Below are 19301 nucleotides of genomic sequence, written 5' to 3'. Positions count from 1 at the left end.
ATTGTCAAATAATATCTGAAGCCTCACTACACAGAGGTCATGGTGATTTGACAGCTTCTAAGCCTCAATTGGAAGGATGAGTGTATATTTGTTGCTCATGGGGTGATAGGGTCTAGACATTGCTGATGAGTTAGACCTCCACCACCACCATGTCACAAGCTGTCTCTTCCCTTCTTCTCTTGCTTCATCCACCTACCCAGTATGACATGAACAAGTGGTGATGTGAGCTGAGCTGCACACTTGTCTCCGTAATGCAGTTTCTGTATTTCCTATTACAAATCCCATTTTCAGAAAGGTTGGGACTTGTGCTTTGGTACAACACAATAAAAAAATATAATCAGTGGTCAGATCAACACCAAAGACTCACTTTGTGCCAAACTGTGAGAGACCTGTCAATCAGTTCATTTCTTAACACAAGACTGCAAGACTGCTTCTACATCCAGACATGTAGGTAGAAAACTACGCAGGCAGACGAGTCCATGAATCAGCTTAAAATGAGGTTTGAATTTTGTGCATTTAAAAACCTCAAATTAATGGTTTCTCCTGCGCAATCTTCACTGAGTCTGTGGAATTGGAATTTTCTGGACCGCACAGCAACTCCACTGAGACAGATGCAATGGGAATGCAATCCTTATTATTCTAAGCACATGTATTTATTTAGCTATCACCTTTTTCTAAAGACATTTCTTCAGGTTTATTTTTCTACTTGTTGCAGAACGCAACTGCTAATGGCGGCCCAACAGGACTTAACCGCTGACTTGGAAAAGAACTTTGAAATGTCCTGGAGATAAAAACAGAAGTCATTTAAAAACCTGTGCCACAGAACCCGTAGTGCTGCTAACACAGTCTCACTCCCAGTGGAGTGAGCTCCAATTGCATTTGGGGGTCTTGGCCTGTTTTGTCCTAGGCTTGTAAGCCCTCCTCCCTGAGCCAATAATCATGCCCTCCACCACACACAGCATCTAGAAATGTCTTGAGGCTGTCCACTCAAAAAAGCACAATAAAGCATTGCTGTAGCTTTTCCTCACTCGCCTGTATGGCACTATAAAAAATGTATTGTTAAACCGATTTTGATTTCAAAGCCAGGAGATTTGGGAGGTTATTGAAAGCAACACTAATTGTTGTTGTACCATAAAACAAATTTACAAAGTACAACATCAGTAGATCAAAAGTAATTCAACCCAAAGTTTAACAGAACAAAAGTTGTTAAAACTTTAAAATTAACAAACAAAATTGTGCTAAACATAAAACTTGTTTAGCACAAAACTTCTGTCAACTGATGGCAGTTGACAGAAAATCTGTCCAAGGACAAGTTAGTTATAATCATAAAACCCAATATGACCCAGTACAGCCTTTAGCCAGACATTTTTGCTTGGACAAACTCTGGACTTTCTGTGTGTGTGTGTGTGTGTGTGATAGAGAGAGAAACAGAAAAAGATTGGGGACAGGTGTCTAATTGGTTACCAAAATCAATGTTGTTGTCAGTCCCAGTGCATTAAACAGAAGGTAAACTGATTTTGACTGACATTAAGCCACCAGTAAATGTATAGTAAAAATAAAAATAAAAATAAAAATACATAGACCAGCATCTGTATGTCATTTTCATAGTGATTACTCTGTATTTGGTCTTGGTCTATTTACCGACACAGGGAACCACTCTAATTTGGTGATTATACTCTACATGACTTTGCTTAAAACACTCATTCCTATGCTACTGAAAGAAGTTCATGTAAAATATAATATATTATGGAGACGCTGTTAAATCTGTCTGGTGCTAAAGGCTTTCCAGGGGAAGCTGTTTCCTCTATTCAGCAGACTACCGGTCTGAGGAAGAAGTAGAATGAAGCATTTAAGTTCTGCTGTCAGTGCAAAATGAAACCTCATAAGCCACCACCTTCACACCCAGGCTTTGTGGCATACAGTATGTTGGAGCCAAACATTAACAGTTCCCTTTTCTGGGTGCAGCCTACAAATATCCCTCACCCCAAAAGTATTTAGCCAGTTTGTCAAAAAAGATTCTGGGTCTCAACGTCCCAGCTGGGAGGAAGTGTAGACAGACAGGCCATTGCATTGCCTGATAATGGAAAGCATCGGCTTCGGTGTCAGTCATGAAAAGTTTCACAATAAATTCTGTCAAAATAAGTTTGAGTCTGTCAGCTATTGTTTGTCATTGAAAGACTGGTTGTGAACGATCATGGTGATAGAGAAAAATCCATGGCATAGGATGACTAATTGGAAGCAGTTTATGGGCTTCTGTGTTTGAGAGGAGGGCCATGAATGGCACCTGGCCCCTGCAGTTTGCTCTTAAAAACCAGCTGGCAGTTTTCCTGGCTCTCAGACATCCCTTTGCTCCTTATATGGAATTGCCATGTTTAGGTTCGGACAGGCAGCATGACAGGGGGCACTCACCCTGTAATGTTACACAGACTGGTGTGAAGATGTGATGCTGGTACCACTTTTATTTTCTCTTGGTTATTTCTTACAGCTCCGTACAACATACACAGATCATCAACACAATTGTCACATTAGGTTACTAAGACAAAACAGTAATTGATTAAATAAATCACCTTTTCCACCCAGCAATTTAAAAAAAATATTGAAACAATTCTATTCCAAATCACCGTGCCAGTGTGTCCTACATTTTGACGCTTGAAAGTTGTAACATTCAGTATGCAACACTCTATACTAGTACATTTTAAAAATCCGACACCACTACCAAGGTAAAAAATTGTCAACATAGTTCTATCGAAATAGATTAAGATTAATAGTTCTGTCCTACTTGCCATGTAGGCAGGGCTCTGTTGAAACCATCCCCCTTTTAGCATCAGACAGCTTAAACAAGTGTGGTAGAAAATAACTTTTTTTTGTTTAAATGTTTTAACTTTAGAGGGAAATATTGTTCGATGATGCACTGTAGCATAATTTTACATGAACATTTAATAACATCAATAAAGCGGCTCATCAGGAGGAGAGTGGTGCACAGCTTTCAGAGAGAAAAACAGAAGGGGAGGGAGGGAGACACCACGGGAAGACAGACGAGTGGAAACAGGTGCAAATCCCAGAAAACCCAGAAGTCATCAATCTTCCACTGAGGTGGAACAACGCGAGCTGCCCCAGTTGGAGCCGCGTGCTCTCCGAGCAGCCACTGGATTACACTCATTCATTTCCATCTATTGCCAGCACCACCGTCATGATTGTAAGAGCAATTCGACAGGAAATATACATAGAACTTATTTATTCATGAGCTTCTATGTCCGCATTCACTGCGCTACAGCTTTGATTGAAATTGATTTTTAGGCCTTCAGTCTGGAGTCTAACCTTGAATGTTTCTCCCTTTTGAAAGACAAAAACACCTCATGTGCAGGCAGAAACTTTCTACAATTACTTTACACATTCTGCCAGTTTTATATAGGATGATTCCAGATTTATATAAAAGCTAATTTCCTGGCAACTGGTTTAGGGGCTATTAAACTGTGCAGATCATCACAGAAAACAAGCTATGAAGTCTAAGAATATCTCCATAAACTTTAAGGATAAAACTGACACGAGATGTCAGACAAAAATCTGCAGGAAACGCTCATGAACAACACAAAACAGATTTCACTTCTAGTCTGCGAACTAATTCACAGCTGATGATCCTAGTAGAGAAAAGGTTCCCTATTTTGAATATGTATAGTGAATTCTACTAAAACATGCATTAGCTTTGTGCACAGGAATTAAGTTAATGGAGGAAATTAGTAGAGGACAGGAAAATTGTGTCCATGAACACGTGTAAAACTTTAAACATTTTGCACAAAACCAGCGTGACTGGCATTCGAAAGATCATTTATTTCTGATTTGATTACGATAAGCTTTTAGCTCCCAAGGGAATAGATTAATTTGCTGTAATTGTGTTTCCCTGCCAATGTTAAAATTTCAAATTGAGAAAGCCTGCTCTGTTTAAACCACAGCAGTTGAGTCATCCATTAATTCAGCTTTTAGACTACTACACAGTTGCACTTGCTCCACCACCTGCACAAAACACAAGCGTGTTGGTGAACTTTTGAACTGTTGAACTTTTCAATATGTAATTTTTCACTGTTTCCTATCAGTTTGTTCTTACTATCTTATGTACAATGCTGTTAAGAAGAAGTGACAGCATACCTACTAACAGCATACCTACTAACCCTGACCTGAACCTAAAGGTGTCAGGTCAGGGTTAGGAGTGTGCCAATTAAAAGATAGGCAATTTATTCCCCTGTTCTGCAACCTTGTTTACAGCTTACAGTTTATTCACACATTCCATCCTTTTTTTTTTTGCTTTTCTCACGGTCCCAATTATGACCTGTTTGTTTAAAGAATTACTCATATCTACTTCCAGTTTCTGACAGCTAGTGAGTGACCAGGTCTAAAAGGTGCCATGATTGATGAATTGATATAAAGACTGAAAAGATTCTTCAATCTTTCCTTAGTTAAAGATTTTGTATTTTAAGTTGTTGTTACTAATGAGTCATCCACGAACCACAGGGTCAGTCGTTCGACACATGGTCCCTCTGTCTCTAGTCTCGGCTAGTTACCTGTAAGTCGCTTTGGATTAAAGCATCTGCTAATTGAATGATTGTAATTGCTGTAAATTTCAGGTTGTGTTTAACTAAACTAACACCCCATTGCTTTCCCAAAGCATAGAGCAGGGACACAGAGCAAAGCGACTGTGTAACCCCTCAGCTACATCATACCACAAAGACAGAAGCAGTATGGAAAGCCAGCAAGCTTCAGGCCAGAAGCCAAGAGCAGTTACTGGTCACAGCGAATGACAGAGCTGGATGTGGAGAGTTGAATTGAATTTAATTGAATTGAAACAAGCTCACAGCCATCAACTCCAACATTTTGGGGGGGGGGTTCTCACTACAGGTGTTTGAGAATTGCTATCCTGCTTGTTGTTCAGCTATCCCTTCATTACATTACATTGTGCTCAGCCAATCAGTGGCCGTCCTTAACAAACCATCTTCTAAGCAAGTCTTTGTTCAAATCTAACATTTAGTAGTGACTGTGAATCTGTGTCCACCTTTGCAGAAATATGTGCTCTAACAGGTTGTTTGAAATCTCACCCTTTATAAGGTCTTAGAGAGTCAGCCCAGGAAAAACCTACAAGATAATGCACTCCAGTAGGACTCCACCACCCAGTTCGACCTCAATAGTAAACAGAAAGTAGAATTATCACCTTTCTGACATTTCAACTTAAAAACTGAGAAATTATAACATTGTAAAAGTCGAATTCATGTCAGATCTGCTGTATTGGGTTAGAGTAGATTGTGCAGGTGTACCTAATAAAGTGGCCAGTGAGTGTAGAATATTCTCACAGATAGGCTTAGCTATATAAGTGCTGTTCACAGCATGAAGGATGCTATATAAAGGATGCTGGTAGTAAGAACACCAAATTGGATCAGATACCTTTATTATTCATGTAGCTACATGTCGACACACAAACATTAATTTCAATCAGTCCTTAAGTCCCTTTTTCCTTTAAATCTGTCATTTGGCAGACTTAAAAGACCCAGCTAATTGTTGTCCAAAGTGTTTTCTGCATGACACTGTGCTCTTTTGACAGGACCCTATGTGCACTCCCGTCACTCCCAGCACCATTTAACTCAGTCCCCACTGTAAGGAAGAGAAGAGTTACTTTTATCACAGTCTCTCTGAACATGGCCTAAGTCATCCCAAATGAAACAAATACATAATCCCTCTCTTTGACCACTTTGTCATTAATGCCTCACTATTAGCCAAACTACTCTGCAGGAGAAGCAGTACAAGATTTACTGACCAACTCACAGTTACAGTGTGATGTTAGCTCTGACACATCCAAGATGTTTGACCATGTTTTAACTGAAAGTTGGCATGAATAAGCAGCTAAACAAGAGAGCAAAATCCCTCCGATGTCTAGCAATACTACACTGTAGTTCTACACTCGCAGCAAGCTCTGCAAGACAGGTTTCCAGTCACATTTGTAAGTGATCACATGCAGCAAGCAGCCACAACAATAATACTATTGGTCCTAATACTGTCTTGGAGGACCAGGGTCAGCATGGCCACACTTAGCAGTCTGCAACTACACAGCCCAATTTAGAGCAACATGCGATACACTACATACAGAGCTGGTACAAGTACACAAACTTAATAATAAAAGTATTAGCAAGTAAGCAAGTATTGGTCTAAAACATTTCCACTACCAATTTGAATATTTTACTCAAGTCAAAGTATTAAACAGATTATATACATTTTCCTTAAAATGCAAAAGTAAAAGCACTTCACTAAGAAAAACAATGTATCTAACAACTGTGTGCTGACAGATGGTTAACCCATAATGATACATAAGCATTTGCGAGTGATAATAAGGTCATTGATGCTTGTTTGTTTCTAGAGTTGAAATGTGCAGCCCCAGCTCACACTCACCGAATCACTAACTCAGAAATGGACTGAAATCGCACTACATGTTGAGAACCTAGTCAGCATGTTTCCCTCTAAAAGAAAATACTTAAAGACAGTGAAAGCTAAATGAAAGATATATTGGGTTAATGAGCCAGGTTTGCGTTCACATGTAGCATGACCATAAATGTGTGCCATATATTTAAGAATCCCACTGGTTGATCTGAGACTTTGGGCTGTTTAAATGTACTTGCATGCAATGATATGCCAAAACAAATGGTTTGCTACGGTATATTTTATTCTGAACAGAGATTGTAAAACGGTGACGTTCCAGCATGTTATATTCAAAAAGCTGATTAAATGTGAATGTGAACCTTTTTTTCTATTTTTACACAGTAAGTTTCCCAAACAAGTGAGTTTACAAGAAGTGCAATAGAAACATAAACAGGGACAGAGATTCATTTTTTTATGAAATGATGTCCCAACTTTGCTGTGCATTTCTGGCACGTTTTATCAAATGTAAAATAAAAAAATTAATGCAGTGTGCAAACCATTCTAGGGAGAAGGTCAGAGTGCATAGGTGGTTGATAAACAAAATTATTTTAAAACAGAATTGTGTTAGAATTGTGAGTCATAATCACTGTGGTTTGAGTCACTGGCATACACTTTTTGGAACATATATTAATAAGGGAAAGGGACACATTGCACAGATATGTTTTATCAAAGTTGTTGATTTTCCTTTATTATTTATGAGTCTTTAGTTTGAGTTTTTATTATCATATTGATAGTACATATCATTGCATCTTTGCAGGACTTACAGTCCCTGCTCCAATATATAATGATTGATGTCTTTTCAAATGACACCAAAAGGGAGTGGGATGAAGCCAAAGCTTATTTCGAACTAAACTGCTTTGAAATTGCCAACACATGTGACGTTATTGTATTTCCCTTCATGTCCCAGATAAATCATTCAGTTAATAAGGATATGTAGAAGTTCTCCAAGCAACTAACAAAGAACAGGAAGATGGAATTTCACTAAACAATTTGTTGACTCTAGACACAAAATCATATAGTAAATTCTTGTACTTATTCAGCACATTATTTAAAGAAAAATCTTCTTAAAGCTAGTGAGAGTTAACAGTGTTTTTAATTGTCCCTCAAGTTTGTTCCATATATTCACCTCTCTGACTTAAACACATCTGCTTTTTAGATTTTTTCTGGCACTGATCTTTAACATAACATATTTATGTTATGTTAAAGATATTGTTCCTTTAACAATATAACAACTCTTTCACTCTCTGTTGAAATTTATTTGGATTATTGTTTAGTAGGATATCTTTACCAGCTTTAAATAATGTCTGAGCAATTCTAATATCGGAATCTACTATGCAAATTCCATTACCTTTGATATAAGAAACAGATAATTTAAGGGTTCTCAGTAAAAACATCTCTTTATAATTCATTTATAATACAGCTTTCTTCTGTATAATAAAATTGTGATTAGTGTTTTAGATATTAGATATTAAAATGTATTTAAAAGGGCAGTTGATTTTGATTTTATTCTACATATGGGTCGTTTCCAACACAGCTTGTTATCAATGTTGACTTCCAAAATCTTAATTTTGTTTACTTCTTCAGCGTCAACACCATCTATTTCTATTTTCACATCTTTATTGATGTGCTGTTTTAATGTGAATATCATAAATTTTGTTTTTGCAAGATTCAAAGATAATTTATTGATATTAAACCACTTTTTAGTGTTTTTATTTCTCTTTTCACTGCTTTCAGCTCACTGTCTAAATGAGGGAAAACATTTTTTTATCTGTGTATTATATATAATTACTAAAAACATTTTTGACACTGTAACAAGACCATTTATATACAAACCGAATCACTTCGGTCTTAAGACCCGTGTGACACTCCACAACTTTTGAAGCTGTGTTATTTACCAGAGCATCTTGGTATCCATTATGAAGTATATATTCCAAAATTTCTATCTGTAGTGTTGGTTATTTCTTCTACTAGTTCGATCAGTGTGAATGCAGTGGAGTTAATGCCTCTAAAAATGTCTGCATTCTATTTGGGGAGATGCTCATTGAGGTAAACGTAAGTTTCCCTTTTTCCTTGTTTCAGTAGTTCTGTTTTGAGCTTTCTGTTTATGAATCTGAGTAAAATGTCAGGCTTTATTTAATCTCTTGGTGAAAAAGTTGTGCTGTAGCATAGCATATGTGAATTGGAGGGGGTTAAGCACAATGTCTGCTATGAGGCTTCCAGGCTTTGTCCTTTAGGCCATCCCTTTTATTTCTCCAGGAGGTGTCCTAGTTTTTTTAGTCAACCAGCTTTAACTAGTGATTAGTGATTTGACTGTTTCCTCCAACAGAGACCAGCTCTGAGAGGCTGTACCTGCTGCTGACGGTGAGTAGTACAGAACAGTAGGTTGTACTGTTTAAGCAATGCTGAATTGTTTTTTCTCACATAATCTATTCCATTATGAACAAGTGCCTCTATTGCTGTGGGCACACACTGCTGAATTAGAGGCAAAATCACTGCTGTTCACATCTGGCTGATCCACTAGGGCATGAAGTCAGGTTGTGGTCACAGTCTTTACATTACACACGTAGCGTAAACATTCTATACTATAATGAACAGTGAGGTACATTTGATGTTAATTCTATTATATTATGAGTGAGCAGTAACATTTTTTTGCCACTGCTTGTTTCTGTGCCTCATTTTGCCTTAAAATACTATTAGTATCATTAATTTCCCAACGAGCTGAGACAATTTCTTAAATGTAATTTAAAAGTGAATGTAGTGATTTGCAAATCACTTCAAACACATATTTTATTGTAAATAGCACAAACACAACAAATTACACATTGAAAAGAATTTTGATTGATTTGAAAAATATTTGCTCATTTTGAAGTTGGGACAGGGGCATTTTTACCAATGTTTGCATCCGGATTTATATTTGTGAACTGAGGTGAGCAGCTGCTTTGCATTCTTGCCTGATTTCGGAATTCAGCTGCTCGACAGTTTAAGTTTACAGTTTTGTCATATATTTTCCCTTGTAATTCTCAAATGTTTTCTATTGGTGACGGGTCTGCAGTGCAGGCAGGCAGGTCAGTTTAACACCTAGACTCTTTTACTCCTGAGACATGTTGTTTTAATATGTGCAGAATGTCGTTTGACATTGTGGTGGTAAAAAATAAACAAGACCAACTCTGAAAAGGGCGTCTGGATGGCAGCATACAGTATGTTACTCCAAATTCTGGAGATCTGGATCTTGTTTATACATGGTTGTTTCTTTCCATGGTAGAGTTTTAAATTATATTTACAAATATATACAGTGACAAACAGTGTAAACAGGGTTTACTGACAATGTTTTCCTAAGCCCATGCAGTGATTTCCACCCCAAAATCATGTCTGTTTATAATGCAGTGCATGTTGGGAGGTTTTTGGCAGTTTTGATCCACCCTAATTTTTTTGATCCACCCTAATTTTGTTATTTACCATCTTGGTACCATCTTAAACTTATCACTATGATTCAGACAACCCTGATGGAGTAGTACCAGTGATTTTTAAGCCTAGGCTGAAACCCATGTTGGATTATTTTCTTATCCACTTTTAAATATGATTTATTAGCCACAGCTGCCTCTTTGTTGCTAGGTAATATGTTTGTCCATTGATGCAATGCTGCATGTTCTGTATGTGTTTTTAAAAAGGCATAATTCAGAAAAGAAGATGGAAACATGTGACTGAATTAACACCTAAATTATAATCTCTGATTAAACAGTCTAAATAACAGGAAACACATCAGACTCAGACTAACAGTCTTAGAATTGCATCATTTAGTGCAGATGCTTTGTACAGTGTCTGTTTTTCAGCTTGTATTGACTCCTAGCTAAGTTGGTAAAGGAGTCGTCCATGGGCCACAGGGTCAGTGGTTCAGTCCCTGGTCCCGGCTAATATGTCAATGTGTATTGGGCAAGACACTGAACCCCAAGTTGCTCCCGGTGGGTTGGGTTAACACCTTGCATGGCTGCCACTGCCATTGTGTGTGATTGAGAAGCAACATTATAAAGCACTTTGGATAAAAGTGCTTTATAAGCAGCCATTTAGTTACAATAATGGTACAATTTGTGTCAACATAACAATTCCATAATACGCAAAATCAGCTCTATAAGGATTAGGTTTACACGGTTTAAACTCACCTTTGTAGCCTTTTTGCAAGCTTAATGCTTAATGCTTAAACTGATCTCCTGAACTGAGTTCCTATGTCAAAGGATACATCTCCATGGCAACAAAGAAACATCATTTTCCTAATGTTGACTGTGATATTTGTTCAATAGTTCAATAAAAGTTAAATTAAAAAGCTAGTATGTGGACTTCATAGACTGTGCATGATGCTTATAAGGTCCATAAAAAAAAAAAAGTGATTTGCTTCAATTTGGAACTAGAATCCTCACTCATACTGTAGCAGATTGAACTCACGATGTTAGTTTGTGGTAAGTCCTCAAATACTAAAATTACAGTGGAGCCATATTCTAATAGAAAAATAAGATTTATGCATCTGTGTCATGTCCAAAGCCATACTCCAGTTCTGATGTTTTATTTAGCTTGAATATTTCAGTCAAGTCGCTGTTTCTCCAGTGTGCTAAAGTCAAGCCTGATTGTCATAGGTGCACAGCATCATCAGGCACTACCACAGGATTAGACACAACTACACTGTAAAAAAGCATATCTTATGGTTTTTTGTTTTTTTTTTTGGACCACGATTCAATGTTGTAAAACAATTATGAGGGGGGGATCATTTTCTGCACCGGCTGCAATTTTATTTTTTATTTTTTGGTTCTTCTCAAAACACAGTACAGTCAAGTTTGAAAAGACTTCAGTGACAAGATAACTACAGCAGCGCATTACATTGGTAATTGCATCAGGCTGTGTAACTGCAAACTGACACACAAAAGGCTGTGGGTGCATATAGTGCATAAATTCACATAAAGTAATCACAAGACTGCAGTTCCACTTGGTTTTGTGGAATATTTTAGCTTATGTCAACTCCTTGTTTAGTTTTTTATAACCCACAGCATTAATCTTTTGGTTCAGTCACAGCTTTCAACCATTTCATTTCCATTGACTACAGAACTACTACTGTACCAAACATTAGAGAAAGTCAGCAACAAGTTGGTGAATGTGGTGGGACATTCCTCAATAGATGGTAGATGGAGACCAAATCAGAGTACTGTTAACAACTAGACACAAACATGTCCCAGTGAATGCTAATTTTGCTCCACGTATACTGAGTATGATAACTGAAAAAAGTTTGACAAGGTGTGTACAGCTTTCTGTTCTGTTCCTAAGTGAATGAATCGGTAAATGGACGTTAAAGTCGAATGTTTAGAGGTGGATCTTAAGCAGTGTTGGGGCAGCAGATCCAAACCAGCTTCTAACTTCTTCATTGTGTACCTTGTTATATCAACATATTATCATTTCACCACACACACATACACTTGTTCTGATTATTACTTTACATCCATAAAGATTTTACCTACAGTGAAATAATAAAAACTAACTCAACCTTTTAATGTCATGCCTAGTATCATAATTACACAGAAAATGTATCAGTTTATATTATTGTGACAGTAATAAATAAATGTGGTTATATTGATTATAAACAATTTGTATAATATCACTGTGAAATGTAACTGACTCATAAATAAAATAATTGCATGTATATTAACAAACTTCATAATCGTCAGGGTCACAATGTATGTGAGCTGTTTTAAAGCTTTACAGTGTTCACAGTAAGAGTGCATAAAATAAATTTAACAACATATGCAAAGCCATAAATGAATGTCAGGTGCAACGTGCACTTTTCATTTTTAATTTCTCTGACTTTAACTGGTGTTCACATTTAATCTGCTACACTGAGTTCTAACTTCTACTGTCCTCTGAACCCTACTGACAAGCTCTACAGCTAAATGAAAGCTAAACTTCCTGGGGAAAAAAAATGATTTTCAAAATTCATATCGCAAAGTAAACAAGTAATGAGGCTTATAGCATGGGCTTCCACAGAAAAGCCAACAAGCTTTCCTTTTTAGGAATGCGCAACATGTCCTGGATGCAGCCCTTCTACTGTAGCTGTCACTTCTTTAATTGATTTAACAGAGCAGAGAAGCTCCTCTAAACCAAACCACCCACCCACCCCCAAGCCTCGGATTACTGTCCTGCCTCGCACGGTAAATACTTCCGGAATAACCTTGATACTTGACAGCACGTGAAATCATCAGTAGACGGGCAGCCAGAGTCACTGCTCTTTTGTGCATTTTCTCATCAAAAAGCAGTAGGAGTGAAAAGCAGAGCAGTTACCTCACACGGGCTTCTCAGCGTCCCTCCGAGCTGCATATCAGTAGAATTAAGTCCCAGTATTTCATGCAACTCTGTGGTTTCTCTCTCTCTGTTAGTTCACCCTGTTGAACTAAAAGCATGCTCTATCTGCCTTCTCCCTCTCCTCCCTTCTCTTCTCTCTTTTTCCTTCTAAGTCCCTCCCTCTCTTAGCCTCTTTCTCTCTCATACATCCCTTTACCCCCTCCCTCTTTCTCTATCTCCCTCCTTCTCTCACCGTTTGCTCTCCCAGTCACTGGCTCTCTAGTTTTTCCTCTCAGAGTCACATCGCTTTCATAGCAGAACTGGATTAAGGCACTGTGCTGCCAAAGCGAGCTGGGCAGTTTATAAAATGTAATTCACATGTTTGGTATTGGCAGAATTCTGAATAGAATAGAACTGATCTGTAGCCATTCCAACATTCGGGTGTCTACAGTATGTATTATCGGGTGTCCCCCCCACCCGACACAGACACACACTGCTTTTGTTGCATTAAATGTTAGCTTGTAGTTTGTAAAACCACACTTGCTGCTGCCAACTGCAAGTGAACACTAATTCTTCCCGAGGGCTCCCCAGTTAAGCTTTGGGCAGTACAGCCAAGTTATAAATGTTTCAATTTGGCCAGAAATGTGGGCTAGTATCAACGCCATTTGTGACCATATGGAAAGAAGGGGAGTGAGGAAGTATCTGTGACATTAGGAGTTGTCACACTAACAATGCACGCTCTGCACACACCTCTGATGTGTAGGTTGCCAGCCAGCTGCATCCTACTTAACCAGGCAGTTTTTTTTGTCAAGTATACACAGTCAGTTCAGCAGTGACGATTTCAAAGTGCAAAGACAACGTGCGGTAGAGGACATTTTTTAACCTGTGCTTGCCTAAGATGCAGACACGAGGGATGGTGCTCTAAAGAACGGAGAAGACAGATGTTTTAAAAGAGGAGTAAAGGAGGCCATTGCCTTTAAGAACAAAGAAGCACATTTACCTGGCACAGAGTCGTGTCTATCGGATGTCCATGAGTTGGATGACTGCATATCTGCACAGGCACAAATTGTCATTTTGTGTTGTGTGGTTTTTATGTGCCACATAGCCAGAGCAGAAACAGCAGTTTTAGCAGTAGTCCAATGGACTGTCTGATCTGCAGACATGATTCAGTAGAAAATAAAGCAATTCCTCAGCTCTTTTACAAATCATATTATTGAAGTAATGGTGTGGAGATTGTGATGTTCAGAAAAATGTATTCATTGCACCTTTTGTAAGGATTCTCTGTGGGAAAAGCACTTTTTGTGTTAGTGTCTCAAATGATTAATACTATTTGACAACTACATTAAAATCGCTTTACTGCCCAACTAGTCCACAAGTGTGTTTTTTAAATGTAGTGTCCGCTCATCTTCATTCTGGCAGAAATTTGCATTACTTCCACCAGTGGAGGGGGGAGGAAGACCAGCACAAAGAGAAAGATTCTGAATTTGAAAGCAGTCTTGGAAAATCCACATAAAGTACGATTTGTGCTTTGCTGGAAGTGCTTTCGGACTCTGCTGTCTATTTCCTACAGGAAGAAATGGTGTGGACTGGTTTTGCAGAATTGTATACAGTTTATTTTGCCCATCTTTGTTAAACACAGCCACGTCTATAAGCATTTCTGAAGGATGTGTCTGTGAGCTGCTTTTGTTTGCTCGTGCTGGACACAGTTGAAATGACAAAAAACAAAAAAGGTAGAAAATCAAATTTCTCAAAACAAATAAAGAACAAAGACAAAGAACATTATGAGCATTACTGTATTATGCTATTTGATAGAAAACAACATAGCCACCAAAACCATCAAAATAATAAAACATAAAATAATACATATAGTAGGATGAAATTCATTATTAATGTATTTTCCTTGTCTCATTGTGAAGCTGCTACACTTTCAGCTAAGCCTGTTGAAAATGTCACAAACTTATATTTCTTTTTTCCTCTGGCAAAACCCTCTTCCTCGCTTTTCATTTTTACTTATTCCCTTGTTTCCTACCCCCCCCCCCCACACACACACACACACACACACACACACGCACACACACACACACTACACACACACCTCCCCACTCATCTCTCCCAGTAAAGATAGTTCAGAGTTGTTGACAGAGTATCTGTCGAGAAGATTCCAGGCAAACACAGTTTCTCTGCCGGCTGTTTTTGCTCTATTGTAGCTGAGACGCTCTCTGACTGTATCTCCCCTGAGCTTGTCAAGCAGTGATGTCTTCCACCTCTCAATCACACACAAAAACACTCTTAGTATGCTGCATATGCAAAAAACAGTGACTCCTCCATGAATATGAGAACAAACACAGGATTGCTACACAAATATGTGTGTTAAAAGAAATGAAAAAACACGGCGTGCTCACAAACATAATCACACACACACAGAGACACACACATAAAGGAAACAAACATCTGCTATCTGTGGCGTTTGCAGACACACTAACACTTGTGATGGGACATGCATTCATACAAATACATGCAACTGCAGGTGAAAACCCAAACACACACATGCACACAAAGACTTAATTGTGGATTAGCATAACCCCAGCACAGCCACTGCTACCTTAAAACTTGATGGTGCCACAAACACCCTCATCTGACTTATCTTAAGTAGTGAAGACATGTTCCTAGCTGGGTGTTACATCTAATACATGTTTATGAATGCATGTGAGTCACATGTGGATGAAGACTTCTCACACTTGACAGCGGGTCATCTCCCTGGCTGAGTGCTACGACAGATGATCAGAGATGTTCTGTATGTGTCTTTAATCAAAGTGCTAATCAGAAAAGTCCCTCTGCAGCCTGACCAGTACACAAAAACACCTGCCTCTCTCTCGTATCACTGCTGCTCTTTTCCATCTGACTTCTTCTTCCCTGTCTGCTTTTATCTTGCTGACAGACTGCTGTGGTGTCCCTCCCTCTTTGCTTCTGTTACCTCCACTTTGTCTCTCTCTTATCTCGCTCACTTGCTGCCTTTTTTTTTTTTTCAATTTGGAGTCAGAGTCAAAACCAGGTGAAAAGGACAGAGATACAGTTTAGATGAAAATAATCTCAACCATAGCCACAAGAACTGATTGTAACAAAGTTTGAATTCAATTTCTTATAGGACCAGGTCCGTATGCACACAGACAAAATGCTGTAATAATAACAATAATAATGATCACCATTAAAACTATGAATTTCATTGATATGTTCTATCAATCACAATATAAGACATCCACTGGCATTCAGTGAATGTGAAATGAAGTTGTTCACATAAACCTTGATACCAGGGTATGAGTGTGATAAATGATTTGCCACTTCAAATCTGTTTGACATTTCTAATAAAACAATGATTTCAGCTAATGCTCACATTCCAAACCAGCACTGCTTAACCAAACCAATGGTGACGGTGATGATACGAGTGATGTTGTTCGGCTTAAAGACAGTGGCACTGAAGAAAAGACAGGAGGCAAAGCTGGAGATAGCGGAGCTTAAGATGTTGAGGATCTCTTTGGGAGTGACGAGGATGGACAGGATCAAGAATGAGGACATTAGAGGGACAACTCATGTTAGATATTTCAAAGATAAAGTCAGAGAGGCCAGATTGAGGTGGTTTGGACATGTTCAGAGGAGAGACTGTGAATATATCAGCAGAAGGATGCTGAGGTTGGAGCTGCCAGGCAGGAGGTCTAGAGGAAGACCAATGAGGAGATTTATGGATGTAGTGAGAGAGAACATGAAGTTAGTTGATGTGAGAGAAGAGGATGCAGAGGACAGGGTTAGATGGAGGCACATGATTCGCTGTGGCGACCCCTGAGAGGGAACAGCCGAAGGAAAATAAGAAGAAGATCCTAACATTGTGGAAACCATGGTAACAAGAAGTGGGACCTTATTTAGGGAAAAAGTCCATACAGATAAACAGATCCTAAGCCAATGTTCCTCATTCTTCAAACCTTAATCAAACTCTCCTACCTTTAGGTGAACTATTAAGCTGTCCTCACTGTCACTTCTCTAGCACACAGTGTTAGCTTCTATGGCCTATGGCTGCTCTTTTATTGCTTTTACACAACCATCAAAATGTCAACAGGCAGAAGGTGTTTATTGTGAAGCTTATGGAGGAACATTCCTTGGTGGCTACAGGCCCTTAGCCAACATTTTTCTTTTGGGTTTATTTAATTATATTATTTATATCAAAGTGGAAACTGGAATTAGCTAGTAGATGCTCCTTCTTCCAAAAGGAGAACTGATTGTAGTGATTGTTGCATTAGTTGCATTAGCAGGCCATCAGTCATAAAAGTTGTACATTGATGTTGGACTGAGTATTTGCTATGGCATTTTTTTCCAGTTTTTCCAAATTGACACACTATTGGGGTCGTGTGCTTTTATTAAAAGGTGCATTGTGTACGATTTGGTGGCATCTAGTGGTGATGTTGCAGATCTTGATCTACATAGAGACCATGGTGCCTTGTCATCTATTCTTTTAAGTGATAATATGAAGCAACACACTTGTTTTCAAGCTGGGACACACAGTCTGAGAGACAGGAGATGCCAAGTCTGTCATATGAATAATAATTAGCCTACAAATTTGGGGTCTTTGTGAAGTGGGATGTAACCTTATTCTTATTTTCAAGTAATTACTCTGCTAAGCCATAAATGGAAAAGTAGCAGACACACTCATTCTTTTTTATTATTGTAAACTTAACCACAATGTGTTTGCCACAATGACAATCTGCTTAACCGTAACCACACTTTGTGTGTCACATTAAAAGACACTGGAGAATGGAGAATTTGTATAAAAATCATAAAAGTGTAAAAAAAAGAAACTTGCAGTTTTGCTAAATTGTTGGATGCTAGTGTCTGTTGTAGGAGGGTTCTTGTGGATGGAGTGCTATGAAATTTGATACAACATTCTTGTTCCTTTCATTTTAGTCATGCCCTGACTCTCACACTCTCTTCACTGCACGACAAAGTAACTCTAAAAGTAATGTCAGTATTCCTGTCAACCTGAGCTGCACACTAAGCTCAGGAACTAGATCAGTACACCTACATATTCCAGTACATTTTCACTGCCTAATATGACCCAGAAAAATAATTGATGTTTAAAAATGACATTGTACGGTGGAAATGAGGATAGAACATGTCAGAAAGGTACAACACATGTGGCAAATTATCTGCAAAGTATGCTTTTCTATTTTAGTGCATAACATACTCAAACAACAAACTAGAAAGCGTTAAAAAGTGTTATAGGGTTTAATTAATTCCCACCACCAACAGCCAATAAAATGGGGGGGTTTTGGCAGGAAGGGCATCCGGCATTATAATTCATGCCAAATCACGTCCGAAACCAGTTCATTGTTAAGCAGACCTAATACCCTTGGCTTGTTTGGGACAACTGAAGTTTGGGCTGCGCAACATGTAAGGCAGAGAGGTCTTTGTCCAAAAAACAGAAAAGACATTGAACAGGAACCTCGTGTGCTTTGGATATTAAGAAACAGCAAAGACCACACAGGATAAAAGTGTCTGAACATGCCCAGACCCAGGCCCATTTAGCAGCAGCAGGGATTCTTGATAAGGCAAAAGAAGACACCTTAGTACAGTATATAATTACTTAATCTAAACAGACAGCCACCACAGTGCATCTGTTTCACACAGTGTACAAGGAAGCTAAATGCCACAGGCCCGCAAAGGGCTTTAAACACAAGATTAACTTCCAGCAGGTAAATGAACTTCAGATGTATAGAAAGGGTACATTCCAATGTTGCCCGAGCAATAATACAGAAACACATTTCGCCAAAAATGAAGAGAAATCTGATTTTAAAAAATAGCGCAGTGTGGACTCAAATTCAGTGTGATACTGACTAAGTCTGCCAGTGTAGACTTGATCATAGACCCTAGTGTTCAGTTTCCTGATATGGACAAGCCTACAAATACTTATTGAATTCATAGACTTAGATGATCTGACTGCTAAAGGAATTGTTTATTTGACCCATTAGGCACCTCGGTCATGTTGGGGTACAAAAAGGGAAATAGCAAGTAGGCTCCAGGTTATTTTCCCTACACTGTATCACTGCTCTGCCCATAGGCTTGAACCCACAGTAGGTGGCTTAGTGAAAGATATGGGAGCTGTCAATTATTTTATACTATTAATGGAAAAGCTACTGTATATGCAATTTATAGCACATCGAACAAACCAAGAATGAGGAGAGTTTATAGAGATTTTAGATGTCCAACTATGCCAAAAATGTTCAGATATTAGGCACTAGGTGGGTAACTTTAAGTTTTAGAACAGTAGAAGCAGTGTGGAATAACTACCCAGCACCTTTTATGCATTTTAACGAAGGAGCAGAGGGTCCCTGTCACTGTGGCATTACGAAGCAGACATACAGTGGACTTGCTATGTGTTTCTTCCCATGCATTTGTAAACTGTGAACTGCAAGAATTATTTGAAGTATCTCTCGTGTTTCAAAAAAGAGAAAGAACCATCATTTTCGGCAATCTACAGGCAAATC

The 19301-nt window shown here is 38.5% G+C and overlaps 1 protein-coding gene across 1 annotated transcript in view; it reads right to left on the bottom strand.

The window, feature by feature from the left end:
• Window positions 1-12904, bottom strand: part of LOC137098587 (cadherin-12-like) — a 74935-nt gene extending 62031 nt beyond the window's left edge. Inside the window, exon 1 of the mRNA XM_067474981.1 lies at window positions 12772-12904. The gene's annotated coding sequence lies outside the window, so the exon portion shown is untranslated. The remainder of the gene's footprint in view (window positions 1-12771) is intronic.
• Window positions 12905-19301: the final 6397 nt, after the last annotated feature.

The sequence above is a fragment of the Channa argus genome, chromosome 14, assembly GCF_033026475.1.
Source record: "Channa argus isolate prfri chromosome 14, Channa argus male v1.0, whole genome shotgun sequence".
Lineage (NCBI taxonomy): Eukaryota > Metazoa > Chordata > Actinopteri > Anabantiformes > Channidae > Channa > Channa argus.
Note: the sequence above shows the minus strand (reverse complement) of the source record. Positions and strands in the feature narration are given on the sequence as shown.